The sequence below is a fragment of the Impatiens glandulifera genome, chromosome 1, assembly GCF_907164915.1.
Source record: "Impatiens glandulifera chromosome 1, dImpGla2.1, whole genome shotgun sequence".
Taxonomy (NCBI): Eukaryota; Viridiplantae; Streptophyta; class Magnoliopsida; order Ericales; family Balsaminaceae; genus Impatiens; species Impatiens glandulifera.
In genome coordinates, this window is record NC_061862.1 from 123,712,381 (window position 1) to 123,726,773 (window position 14,393).

Here is a 14,393-nt window from a genome sequence, read left to right on the forward strand (position 1 = left end):
CATCCAGAAGTTACAACTGTTCTAGAGAAAGGTCATGATGTAATACCCACTGGATTTTCAGAGAAATCCCACCATAAGAGAGAGGTGGATCACAAAGAGAAGTTAGTCAAATGTACTAAACCATCGGCGACGGTTCTTTATCGCATGAAACCTCCCAAATTGGAAGAATCGAAGAGGCAACCGGAGGAGTTTCTCTTCAAGAAAGAGAAGTGCGAAGTAGCAAAGACCGCCAAAAGAATGAAGCAGTTGGAGGACAAGAAGAGAAGACACTTGGAGTTCGGAGGAAACCGAGTGATAGTAAAACTTCTGCTCCATCAAGAGAGTCGGTTTTCCAAAGTTCACAAGGGGCTTGTGAGGCAATACAAAGGCCCTTTCTTAGAGAAGAAACGGGTCGGAAAGTCAGCATGTCGCTCAAAACTTCTATCTTGTGTGGAGACATCATCCAGGCCTACAAGGAGGAAGCGACGAGGACGTCGCCAGATTGAGTGGGGGAGAATGTCACGGCCCATTAGAGTCACGACCCAATCCGGGGGATGTCGAGGCTCATTAAGGTTTGGGCCTGATAGTGCGCTAATCTTCTTAGCCCAAAAGGAGGCCTATTTGTCTAAGTAGGCCCAATGAATCTTCTAATTAAGGAAGAGATTAAAAGATATTTTAATTAAGGAAGGAATTAGAAGATATATTCTAATCAAGGAAGGGATTAGAAGATATATTCTAATTAAGGTAGAGATTACAAGAGATATTCTAAATTAGGTAGGGATATTCTTGTTATGGAAGGGATATCCTAAATTAGTATAATTAAATTGTAATTAGAATGCAATTCCTAATTTAATACGTGTAAGCTCTATAAATACCCTGAAGGTATTCCATTGTAATCACCAAGTATTCGAGTAATATAATACTATTCTTTGTAAGAGTTACTCTCTCTCTAGAATTCTTGTGTCAATTCTGTTAAACGCCGGGTATTGCGTCGAGTAAGGCTGACTAGTTACTCGTTCTTACGAAGATCGTAACTAGTGCCACACGGATCGTCAGTGAAAAGACTGAGCCCGTGACACATTGCATACGGGAGCATTATTAGTGATCAAATGGACAATATTTGTATACCTCATTTCATGTATCACCTTCACAATTTATTGCCTTAAAATACATATTACCAATTTTACATGATATTTGATAAGTAATCTTTTTTGTACATTTGACCATGTATCACTATAAATATGAACACATTTTATTCTAAGCAGTTTTTTGTTGCCTCCAACATCTTTTTGATATGAGCCTTTTTTTTAAGGAGTGTAGTTCTCAATAGATTGTATCTGGGTATAAGATAACTTGAAATCATTCATTGAGTATCCATATTGAAGGCACAAACATAATGAGGATTCCTAATAATATTTAAAGACAATCTCACAATATAAAATAACTTTGTAATTTCAGAATGCAACTCATCTCTAGCATTTAAGTTAAAAACTTTTTGAAATAATCCAAGTGTTCATTTCCTCTTCTTTGTTGGATCATTACTTTAAAAAGAAAAAAATATTATTGCATGATGATGTAGATGAAGAAAGCAATGCTAGTTGTTTCGGTTGAACATTATTTTATCACAATTCTGCTTCATCCAAAAGTTATTCCATTTGTTTGATTTGTTCCATTGTAACAACAGTACAACTAAAGATTTTAAGACTTTTTATTTTTAGTATGTAATTTTTCACTATTAAGTATGATCCTTTCATACTTTATTCCATATATTACATGACCAGTAACATTTCCTCTAACTAATAATTTTTAAATCTTTATAAAAAATCTTCATAAAAGGCAATTATCATCAACTTCCAATTCCTCATTTTGAATATATATCATTACAAATATCGAAAATGTTTAAACTTAACCTAGTTTTAAATGTAGTTCAACATACTATCGTGATGGAGTAAGGACTATGGGCTGTTAGTGAAAAATGGAAATCAAATTTATTAGTAAGTACTAAGTAATAATAACTGATAATTGTCTAATTTTTATTATATACAATATTATATTATCTATTATTTTTTATATATATTATACTATTTTAATGTTATTATACTAAACATAGACATATTAAATCTCATTAAAACGATGAATTCTATTCGTTTTCACATTTCATGCATAAATAAATGATGATGACATGTATGATCAAAGATGGTGGGTGACACAAAAAAATTAAAGAAATATTAAGTAACATAAGAAGTCAATCGACACTCATCACTCTCGAAATCCACCAAAATAGTTTAGAGTAAGATAAATAGAAGACAACACTTCTAAATAAGCTTAAGAGCTCAAGGTAATTATTAATCTTCCCTCACCAAGTTATCTTTCACACTTACAAAAAGGCCTATAAATAGGCAAGACTAGGAAGTTGGAACAAACACCCAAAAAGAAGTAAATAAACTTTAATACTAGATAATTAAATACTACGACGATTGATTTCCAAGAAGTGACTATTTGAATTCCACCACACTTCATTAATTTGCCCTATCTCTTTGACTTCTAGGGCTTTCCAATGACATATGATTGCCACAAGAATTATTATAAATACAAATTGTTTCATGATTAAAGTGGGTCCATTTTAATTAAAAATTCTAGCATCATTCTTTCCCGGTTAGAGAAGATTTGACCTCAAATCTGGTACCTGGTCGACATCAATGTATGGTGAAATATCAGAAACATTAAATGTGGTTGAGACATCATAGTTTCTTGGTAACTCCACCTTGTAAGAATTATCACCAATCTTCTTCAAAATCCAAAAAGGACCATCATCTCTAGAGTGTAATTTTCCATGTCGACCTCAAGAAAAATGCTCCTTTCTTATGTGAATTCAAACCAAGTCTCCTTCATTGAAAATATAACGCTTTCTATGCTTGTTCTCCACCCTTTGATACTTCTCATTGTGATTTATAATTTCTTGACGAACTTTCTCATGCAATTTCTTGATATACTTAGCACAAATCTTCTCCATCCTTTCTTATATGACGAGTAATAGGTATTGTAGCTAGATCCGTTTGAGTGATGAGATTCTTATCATTAAAAACCTTGAACGGACTCGACCCAATAGTTTGACTCGATGGTCGATTTTAAGGAAACTCTTCTTGAGCCAAAACCCATTCCATTGGCGATGATTCTTTCCAATCAAACTTCCCAAAAGGTTTCCCAAGCTCTGATTCAGAAACTCGGTCCGTCCATCAGTTTGTGGGTGGTGAGAATAACTAAATTGAAATTTAGTTATAAGTTTCTTCCAAAGCGTTCGTCAGAAATGATACATGAATTTCGAATCCCGATCAGAGGTTATGGTATTTAGAACGCCATGAAGCCTCACATTCTCTTTGAAATAAATAACAACCACGTGAGTGGCATTTAGTGTTTTGATTGAAGGAATAAAGTGTGCTATTTTTGAAAAGTGATTAACGACCACCATAATCAATCTTTGTTCCTTTGAGTGAGTGGCAACCCAACAACAAAGTCCATACTCACATCTTCCCATGGAAATAATGGTACCGTTAAAGGAGTGTACAAACCCGTATTTTGCCCTTGACTTTTAGTAATATCACATACTCTACACCTCTCAATGTACTTCTTGACATCTCGATCCATATGTGGCCAATAAAAAATTTCATGTGTGAGTGTAAGAGTCTTTTCTCATCCAAAGTGTCCCACAAGACCTCCATTATTTTCTTCATCGATAATATTTAGCCTTAATGAACAATCTGGAATACATAATAATGTACCTTTAAAGAGATAATCATCATCAATCAAGACCTCCATGAATGGAGTTTTTGAAGATTCCTTCCAAATTCTTCTGAAGTATAGATCATCATTGTTGAGATCTTTTATCATCTCAAATCCAAGAACTTTCAATCGCAACGTAGACAACAAAGAATGTCGTCGAGTAAGAGCATCTGCCACTCGATTTAGAACCCCAGACTTGTGCTTGATAACAAAATTGAATTCTTGCCGAAACTTGAACCATTTTCCATGTCGGGGGTTCAACTTTTTTTGTGCGTTCAAGTGCTTCATAGCTTCATGATCCGAGAAGAGAACAAACTCCTTGTGTAGTAGATAATGTTGACAATGTTCCAAGGTAAGAGAACTCCTTGTCATATGTAGAATAATTACGCCGAGAGTTATTCATCATCTCACTAAAGAAAGTAACAGGTCTGTCTTATTGGTTAAGAACTCCTCTACTCCCCCCATTAGAAGCATCACAATCAACTTCGAATACCCTTCCGGAATCTGGAAGTTGCAAAATTGGAGCTTTCGTGATTTTTTTCTTGATAAGTTTAAAGCTTTTTAATGCTCTCCATCCACTTAAAACTGTCACCTTTCAAACATTCAGTTATAGGAGCAATGAGAGTGCTAAAATATTTGATAAACCTATGATAAAATGAAGCCAAGCCATGAAGACTTCGAATATCATGAATAGTCTTAGGAATTGACCAACTTAAAATAGCTTCAATCTTGTTACGATCCATCTTGATACCATCAGAAGAAATATTGTAGCGCAAAAAGAAGAGGTTGTTAGTGAAGACGTGACATTTCTTCAAGTTGGCATATGACTTCTATTCTCTTAGCACCCTCAAAACTTGTTGAAGATGATTTAAATGTTCTTATGGGCTGGTGCTGTACACAAGAATATTATCAAAATAGACAACAACAAATTTCCCAATAAATGGTTTAAATATGTGATTCATAAGTCGTATAAATATAGAGGGTGCATTAGAAAGTCCAAATGGCATAAGCAGCCAATCGTAAAGACCATCTCTTGTCTTAAAAGTGATTTTTCACCCATCTCCAGGACGCATTCGAATTTGATGATAGACATTCCATAAATCAATCTTAGAAATAATTTTGAAGCCATGAAGTTGATCAAAGACATCATCGAGACAAGGAATATGAAAGTGGTATTTGATCGTGATTTTATTCACCACACTACTATCAACACACATACGCCATGAACCATCTTTTTTTAGCACAAGAAGTTCTTTCACAGCACAAGGACTCTTACTTTATTGTATAAGACCTCTTTTCAACAAGTCTTTAACTTTTCGCTGCAACTCTTCATATTCCTTAGGATTCATTCTATAAGTAGCTTTATTTGGGATCGACGCACCATGGATTAAATCAACACAATGTTGAATGTTTCACATGGGAGGAAGGCCTGTAAGAATCTTTTCAGGTACGACATCAACAAATTCTTATAAAAGAGGCTGCACTTGTAGAGAAATAATATTATCTTCCTTATTTTTTTCCAAAACCACCAATTGTGATTTTGAGAGAAAATTATTTCCTTCTTCCTTTGATGGTTTAACAATGTCCTTCATTCTTAAAGGTCCCAAAATTATTTTCTCTCCATCTTATACAAAAGTATAGGTGTTTTTGAATCTATCATATTGCGTTTCCTATAAAATTTCGATGGCCTTCCAAGAAGAAAATGACAAACATCCATATGGATAACATTACATCAAACTTCATCATTGTACTTGTCTCCAATAGAAAATTGAATGAGTCATCGATTATTTACCATTATTTCATTACTTCATGATAGCTTGTAAGGTCGATTATGATTTTTTGTTTTTAGTTGCAGCTTCTCCACCATAGTCGTAGACATAACATTTTCGTAGCTTCCTCCATCGATAATGACATCACACACCTTTCTATTTGATGTGCATCTATTGTGAAAAATATTATTACGAAGCCATGAATCATCTGGAACATGAGTTGTGTTGAGGCTACGCAGTATTATTAAAGCTTCCCCATGATCTTTATAAGTGATATATTCCTCCTCGTTACATTCATCATAAATGGGTGTTGTCTCTTCATTCTCTTCCTCGACGAGAGTAATGATTCTTCGATTTGGACAATTGGCAACAAAATATCCGAACCCTTTGCACTTGAAACAAGTTTTTTGATTAGTCGGACCACTTGATTTTTCAAAACTAGCACTATCATCCTTACTTATAAAATATTTCTATTTTATGTCTTCTATAGCAGGACTGTTCTTGGAAGTAGAAGCACTTCCTCGGTAATAGGAACCACCACCCGATTAAGAAAGGTCCCCTAAACTGACTTGATTTATTTTTGTTGTTTTTCAACATTGAGAGCCAACTGACACACATCATTATATGTCAAATATTGCTGCAATTGGACCATATTCTCAATTTCATATCGCAACCCTCAAAGAAAATGAGCAATAGTTTGTTCTTTTTGCTCGAAAACATCGCACCGCATCATAAGATTTTTAAATTCAGTTGTAGTCTTCCACAACTAGATCCTTCTTCCTAAAGTTGTGATATTTGAGAAAAGAATATTCGCGATAATTATTCATAAAATTTTTTGTTTAGATCGGTGTTACCAATAAAGACTATGATCTAACTATTGTGAACAGCTTACGATAAACTCTTCGATAATAATCTTGTGAGGGATTATTATCTATTTCTATTCTTTGCAAATCCTCCAAACTCTTGAAACAGATTCAAGTGCGGAAGTGTTCGTCAGATTTGAAGCTTTAAACAGTTGAATGTAAATGGCAGAAATAAAGAACACAAGGAGTTTTATGGATGTTCGGAGATAAATTTCTTATATCACCCCTTCTTCCACAACCGGAAGGATATCCAATAAATACTTTGAATTGAATACTACTAACTAATCTAGATAACTCTCTGTTGAACAAAACATCTTTTGTTCAACTTAAAATCTTGAGTTTTCTCACAGAAAATACAGTATGTACTCACAGCTCAACAGTAAGAGATTTAGCGTATGTGTTAAGAAGAGTGTGTTTCAGACTTGTGAAAAACTTGTTGTTCAACCATTGTCCTTCGGCTTCCATATATAGTTGAGATACATCAACGATCGAATATTCTTAGAGGACACGTGGCATGTGTCTGTTGGACGGCCGCCTATAGTACGAGAGTACAACATGCTCTGAATAATTGGATTGTGGCCGTATTCATTGATGGAATTAGCTGGATTGTCAGACTACTGAAAAAAGTGGAGTAGAAGGAAATGGAGAAGGCAACTAATTGATCGTGGGAAGACGGAAGCTTCCTTTAGACCACATCTAAAGGGTTTAGACGACGTCTAACTACTTTTCCCTTGAGACCGTGTCTGAAGGAGTTAGACATCGTCTAACTACGTATCCCTTCAGACCGCGTGAAGATTGGTGTGAAATAAAATAAATAAGCTATCAATAATTCACATCGATTAAATTGATTACTTCTATTTTGTTCTTTATTGCGATTCTTAAGAAATAATCGGATATGAAGATTTTGAAAAAAAATGATATGAATCTGAGACTAATCAAGATAAAGAATAGATGAACCAAGAAAGTACGATAAATAAAAAATAATTTACATAGAAACCCAAAACGGAAAAAAACAACACGGACAGAGGAGGAAAATTCACTATGGTTAAAGTAGAAGATTACAACTTAGAAAGAGAGAAGAATAATGTCAAATATTATGTGTGTTTGTGTAAATAAAACTCTAACTAAGACCATATATTTTTATGTCACATAACTGGGCCTAGTGGGCCCAATATCAAATTGTTAGGATTTATTTTATTTTATATTATTTAAAAATAAAATATATGGTATGGTATTCCTCATTAAAGTTATATTCATCTACTATACCACACCAATCTGTTATGGATTTTTAGGCATTGTGTGGTGCCTTGTGATTCCTTAAGTTCTTCATAGGAAATTAAATTTTTCAAAACAGAATTCCAAACTATTATCAATATGAAAATGTTTTATTGGTTTCCCTATCTGTTTCTCAATCATAGTAATCCACTCCTTAAACGTAGAGAACACATCATTTTTTTGCTTCAAGAAGAAAGCTCAAACTTTTTTGGAGAAATCATCGGTAATTGTCAGCATAAAATAAGTACCTCCCATAGAACGCACCTTAGACGGTCCCCAAAGATCATATTGGATATAATCAATGTTTGATTAGTGTTGTGGATTACTTTAGAGAACTTAACTCTTTGATTGTCGATGACGCATGCTCACAAAACTTCAACTTACTAATACTTTGTCCATCAAGAAGTGCTCGCTTACTAAACTCGGTCATGTCATTTTCACTTATATGACCAAGTTTCATATGCCACAATTTTGTGACATCATCATGAGATAAAGAAGAGGTAACGACAACAACATTGCCTACAACTTTGGAGTTTTTAATAACATATAACATGTCAAGTTTTCTTTTAGCTTTCATCACGACAAGAAACCCTTTAATAACCTTCATAACTTCTCCTGCAATAGTGTACTTCTAACCTTTTGAAACAAGGGTACTAAGAGAAATAAGAGAAATAAGATTTATCTTCAGATTAGGAACATATTTAACATCATCGATTGTTAGAACGACTTCATCAAACATCTTGATTTTTAGTTTTTATATACCCACAACCTTGCATGATGAATTGTCTTTCATTAACATAACAACTTTGGAAACTATATCATATTTTGAAAACAGTCCCGATTAGGACACATATGATGCGTACAGCTAGAATCGAGTATACTATCATATTACTACATTGCATCGCAAACATAAGCCATAAGGAGTTCATTGTCTTCGACGTCAGCAATACTTGTTTCACCAAAATTTTATGTTTGTTTTTTAGTCAGAAAATATCATTTTTCTTAACTTTATTTTGTAGTTTCCAACACTCAGAATTTATGTGGCCTCATTTTTTGCAATAATTTTAAGTCTTCCAAGGTTTTCTTAATTTCGATCTATCTCTCTAATTACCTTTTGTACATTTTTCTTAGGTTCTTCTTCGAGAAGTAAGACCCTCTGTCAGACCATTAGAATGACTAACAAGGTGTTTCATCTTCTCCTTAGAGAATAATGCATCATAAACATTAGTAGTAGTGACTACATCACTACTAAATATAATAGTATCCCTAAAAGTTATATATGACGGGGGCAACAAACATAGAAGAATCAAGGCTAAATCTTTATCATCGTACTTGACTTCCAAGGCTTCCAAATTAGCAACAGTTTATTTGAATGCTCATATATGATCTTATAGAGGCACAATTCTAACATACGATGAAAATATAATACTTGCTTCAGATACAACTTACTAGTAAGTCTTTTTGTCATACATGGTTGTTCTAGCTTAAGCTATAATCTAGCAGTATTCATCTCTTTCAGAACATCTTGTAGAATATTGTTTGATAAATGTAGATGTATATGAGAAAATGCCTTACGGTCATTTCTCTTTTACTATTTTGTTGTCCATGAATTGGGCATCTTGTCAAACACTAGTGAGAAAACCTCGCATCTTTATTAGCCAAAAAGAAAATATGGTGTTGTGATCCAATAATGGAATGTATTACTTCATACTTGACATCTCCAAAAATAGATATAGTCTCATAATAAAAAATATCCAAGGCTTTGATACCAATTGCTGAAAAACAGGATATGAATCTGAGACTAATCAAGATAAATAAGAGATGGAGTATTAACCAAGAAAGAACGATAAATAATTCAATATTTATGTGGAAACTCAAGACGGAAAAAAATAATGGACAGAGGATGTGAGTTTAAGCATTGATTGTCAGAAAATTGAAAGTTGTAGACCTTTATTGTTGTTAGTGTATATAATAATATATTATATTGATATATTATTATATTATACAATATAATATATTATATTATTATATTGTCTTTTATACCATTAGGTCAGGGTATATTTAATTATTAATGGGCTTGGGCCTGTATGTATAAGCAATTTAGGGTTCTAGGCTAATTACTCCTATGTAAGGATTGTTTGTAAATGTTGAATATACAACACTTAAGATTTTCAAGACTTTTTCTTCTTTAGCAAATATCTTTTTTCCAGAGTTTCATATTTTCATAGCTGTTCTTAGAAAGATCCAATAGTCAAAGCCAACATTTGGTATCAGAGCTAGATTGAAGAACATGTTCTCGACAAGATCAACCAGAGATGCGGCGACAATGAATATTGAAAGAGAAGGGAATGTGACGCTCTACTATCCGTTACTCACGAAGAGTAACTACTCGGTGTGGGCATTGACGATGCGGGTAAACTTACAAGCACAAGGAGTGTGGGAAGCTGTGATGCTTGAAGATGTCGACGAACAGATGGATAGAATGGCTCTCACCGCCATCTATCAAGCACTCCCTGAGGACGTCCTTCTCATGGTGGCTGAGAAGGATTCTGCCAAGCTAGCGTGGGAGACGCTAAAGACAATGCATGTTGGAGTGGAGAGAGTCAAGGAGGCAAGAGTGCAAACCTTGAAGACACAATTTGAGGCGATTCGTATGAAGAATGGGGAATTGGTGGATGATTTTGCCATGAAATTGATATCCATTGTGACTGATATCCGCTCGTTAGGAGAGAAGGTGGAGGAGATCGTCGTCGTCAAGAAGTTCCTTAGAGCCTTACCACAAACATACATGCAGATCGTTACAGCGATCGAGCAATTTGGTGACCTCAAGACTATGACCGTCGAAGAGATCGTCGGTCGTCTCAAAGTCCATGAGGAGAGACTTCGCGGATACGGAGACCAAGAGGAGGAGCATCTATTGCTCACGCATGATGAATGGATGTCACAAATGAAGAAAAACGGAGAAGCCGTTTTTTCTTCTGGATCATCGAGTCGTAGCGGCAACGGTGGAGATAATCGAGGTCGTGTTAAAGGGAAAGGGCAAGGTCAAGGGGGAGGTTGTGCATAAAGCTCACCTCGACAAGAAGATACCAAGCCCAACAAAGACAAGAGCATAGTGAAGTGTTACACTTATCAAAAGTATGGGCACTACGCGTCTAAGTGCCCTAACAATAGGTATGACAATGAGGCAAACCTCACTAGCTTCTATGACGAGGAGCCAGCACTAATGTTTGCTGAGGTAGTGACGAAAGCTTTACCCGAAGACAATGATGCAAACCTCGCTAGCTTCTATGACGAGGAGCCAATATTAATGTTTGCTGAGGGAGACGAGAAGACAAACCTTGAAGAGTTCATGCAAGAACCGTCCAAGGAGGAACCAAAGGTGGTGTTGTTCAATGAAGAGAAAGTTATGGAGAAACTCCTCGCAAGTGGCGATGAGTGTAATCACACCGATGTGTGGTACCTTTACAATGGAGCAAGCAACTATATGACGGGCCATCGAGAGAAGCTCAATGAGCTCGACAAGAACATCACTGGAAATGTGAAGTTCGAAGACGGAAGCAAGGTGCACAAGTTTCCTAATCCAGCTTGCGGTAAAATCTATGTGAGAAGAGATGATATATTCGAGGAAGAGAAGAAGTGGGAGTGGTGCAACAACAACAACAAGCTCGTACAAAATTCTGTGGAGTTCGGAATCCTACAAGATGTTTATGTGGAGGCACTACTAGTAGAGATGAATCTTGATGAATTGTTGTTGCTCATCACTGACGAGCCAACAACATATCACGAGGCGGTAGTCGAAGAGTCGTGGAATGAGGCCATAAACAAAGAGTTCGAGTCTATCAGGAAGAATAAGACATCAGAGCTCACCGACTTACCACCCGATCACAAGACCATCGAGTTAAAGTGGTTTTCAAGTTTAAAAGAGATAGCGAAGGAAACATCCTCAAGCACAAAGCGAGATTGGTAGCAAAAGTCTATGTGCAGAAGCAAGGTAATGATTTTTAGGAGAACTTTGCACTGGTGATGAAACATTACACAGTAAGGTTAATTCTTGGTATCGAGGTGGACCAGAAGAAAGATAGCATTGAGGTGAAGTAGGAAGCTTATGTGAAGAAGGTGTTGAAACAGTTTGCAATGGAGGATTGTAACTCGAGCAAGTATCCTATGGAAGTAAAGTTGCAGCTCTGAAAGGATGTGAAAGGAAGCTTAGTGGATCCGAAGGAGTATAGGCGTATCATCGAGTGTCTTAGATACTTGACGCACACTCGACCCGATATCTCTTATGTAGTTGACATAGCGAGTCGATACATGGAGAAGCCTACCACTCTACACCAACAAGTAGTAAAACACATTCTTCGTTACGTAAAGGGAACAACGAATTGTGGGATTCAGTTAAGAAGAGGACGAGAAGTTGAGGAACTCGTTGGTTTTACTGACAGCGACCTAGCTGGTGACACAGACGACAGAAAAAGTACTGGAGGGATGGTGTTTTATCTCAATGAGAATCTGATCACGTGGCAATCTCAGAAGTAACGAACTGTTGTTTTATCTTCATGTGAGGCAGAGTTTATGGAAACTACTGCAGCGTCGTGCCAAGGACTTTGGCTAAGAAACTTATTAGGCAAGGTGCTCGGATGCGAGCCGAGGCCAGTAACCCTCTATGCTGACAACAAGTCCACAATAGCATTAATGAAGAACCCGATGTTTCATGGACATAGAAAACACATCGACACTAGGTTCCATTTTATCTATGAATGCGTCGAGAATTTATAGATTGTTGTAAAGTTCGCAAGCACTAGAGAGCAGCGTGCAAATATTCTCACTAAGGCACTAACAAGAGTCAAATTTGCAGAGATGCGAGAGATGCTCGGCGTGAAAAATCTCGAACCAAATCAAGCTTATGGGGAGATTGTGAGTTTAAGCATTGATTGTCAGAAAATTGAAAGTTGTAGGCATTTACTGTTGTTAGTGTGTATAATAATATATTATATTGATATATTATTATATTATACAATATAATATATTATATTATTATATTGTCTTTTATACCATTAGGTTAGGGTATATTTAATTATTAATGGTCTTGGGCCTTTATGTATAAGCAACTTAGGGTTCTAGGCTAATAACTCCTATATCAGAATTGTTTGTAAAGGTTGAATATGTTGGATGTATTTCCAATATTTGGGTACATATATTATTTAATAATTGTATATTAGTTTTTATCATAATAAAGATTAAAGCCAATTAAAGTAATCTATTAAAGTATAAAAGTTATGGGCTTATTTAGACTACTATAATAAATATGGGGATATATTTGTGTAGAAGCAGAAATACCATTTATTATTTCGTTGATGGGCCGAATAATAAATAGGTATATTAGGGCTAGGTCCCCAATCCATATAGATAGTCTACCTTTTTGTTTCTCTCATCAGACAATAAGGTTTTTTGGTTCATCTCTCAAGAATACTAAAGAGGGCTATCAATATAGGGTTGGAAGACTTAAACCCCACCCACATCAGACATTCCGATCCAGGTCCAGATCTAGAACAAGAAGATCCAAGATCAAGAGAAGATCCAAGATCAAGAAGAAGAGAATAATGATGAACGGCTTAATGAACTGTTTTTCATTCCAGATCCAGGTACGTTTCCGCAACTTATGTTTATCTCAATTTATCGACATAAAGTATCAAGATTATAAAACTAATTAACAAAGATTTAGAATAAAAGATTCTAACAATTGGTATCAGAGCCTTCTCTATGTCGATCTATTGAGATTTAAGTTTATAAGAATTTTTAAGAATATGATCAGACATTTTTTTTATATGTTCTTGATCTAATTTGGCTAGAATGAATTAATGAATAGTAATAACAATATTTGAGGTATATATTAATCTAAACGTTTTTGACTAGATTAATATAAAAGAACAAGACATTAAGTATCTAAATAGTTTAATTTACATATTTTATAAGATCAGTAGATTTTGTTTAAAAAATTATAATTAAAGAATGATTACATTCTCTAATTTTTACATATTCAAGAAGATAAACAATCAAGAACAATAGATTTTGTTTAAAGAATTATAATTAAAGAATATTTACATTCTAATTAGATATAATATATATATATATAAAGTGAATCAATATTTTAATATTAATTAATATATTATATATAATTCGGTTATATATATATTTATATATATATATATTTAGAATTATATATGAATTTAAGAATTCATATAGAGAATCTTAACCAAATTAATTAAGGAAATTAAATTTTAGAATAATAATTTATTATCATTCTAATTCTAATTATATAAGGAATTAAGGAAATTATATAAGGAATTAAGAAATTTAGTTTTAGAATAATGATTAATTATTATAATTAATTAAGGAATTAAAATAATGATAAAAATTATTTTAATTAGTTAAAGATTGAAGTAATATTTATTCCTAAAATAATTGTTAATGTATTAATACATTTATACAATTAAGATTAAAGTAAAATATATTATGGAATTCTAGATTAAGAATTTTAAAAATTAATATATTTCTATGTATATGTATATACATTATGATTTGAGAATTATGAGAATTAAGTAAAGAAAAATATATATGTTTATATTTACATAACATATTTTCAATATTATTATTTTATAAGTATGAATTACATTAAGTACACATTAAAATTAAATATTGAAAAAAAATTAATTAATTAATATAGAAA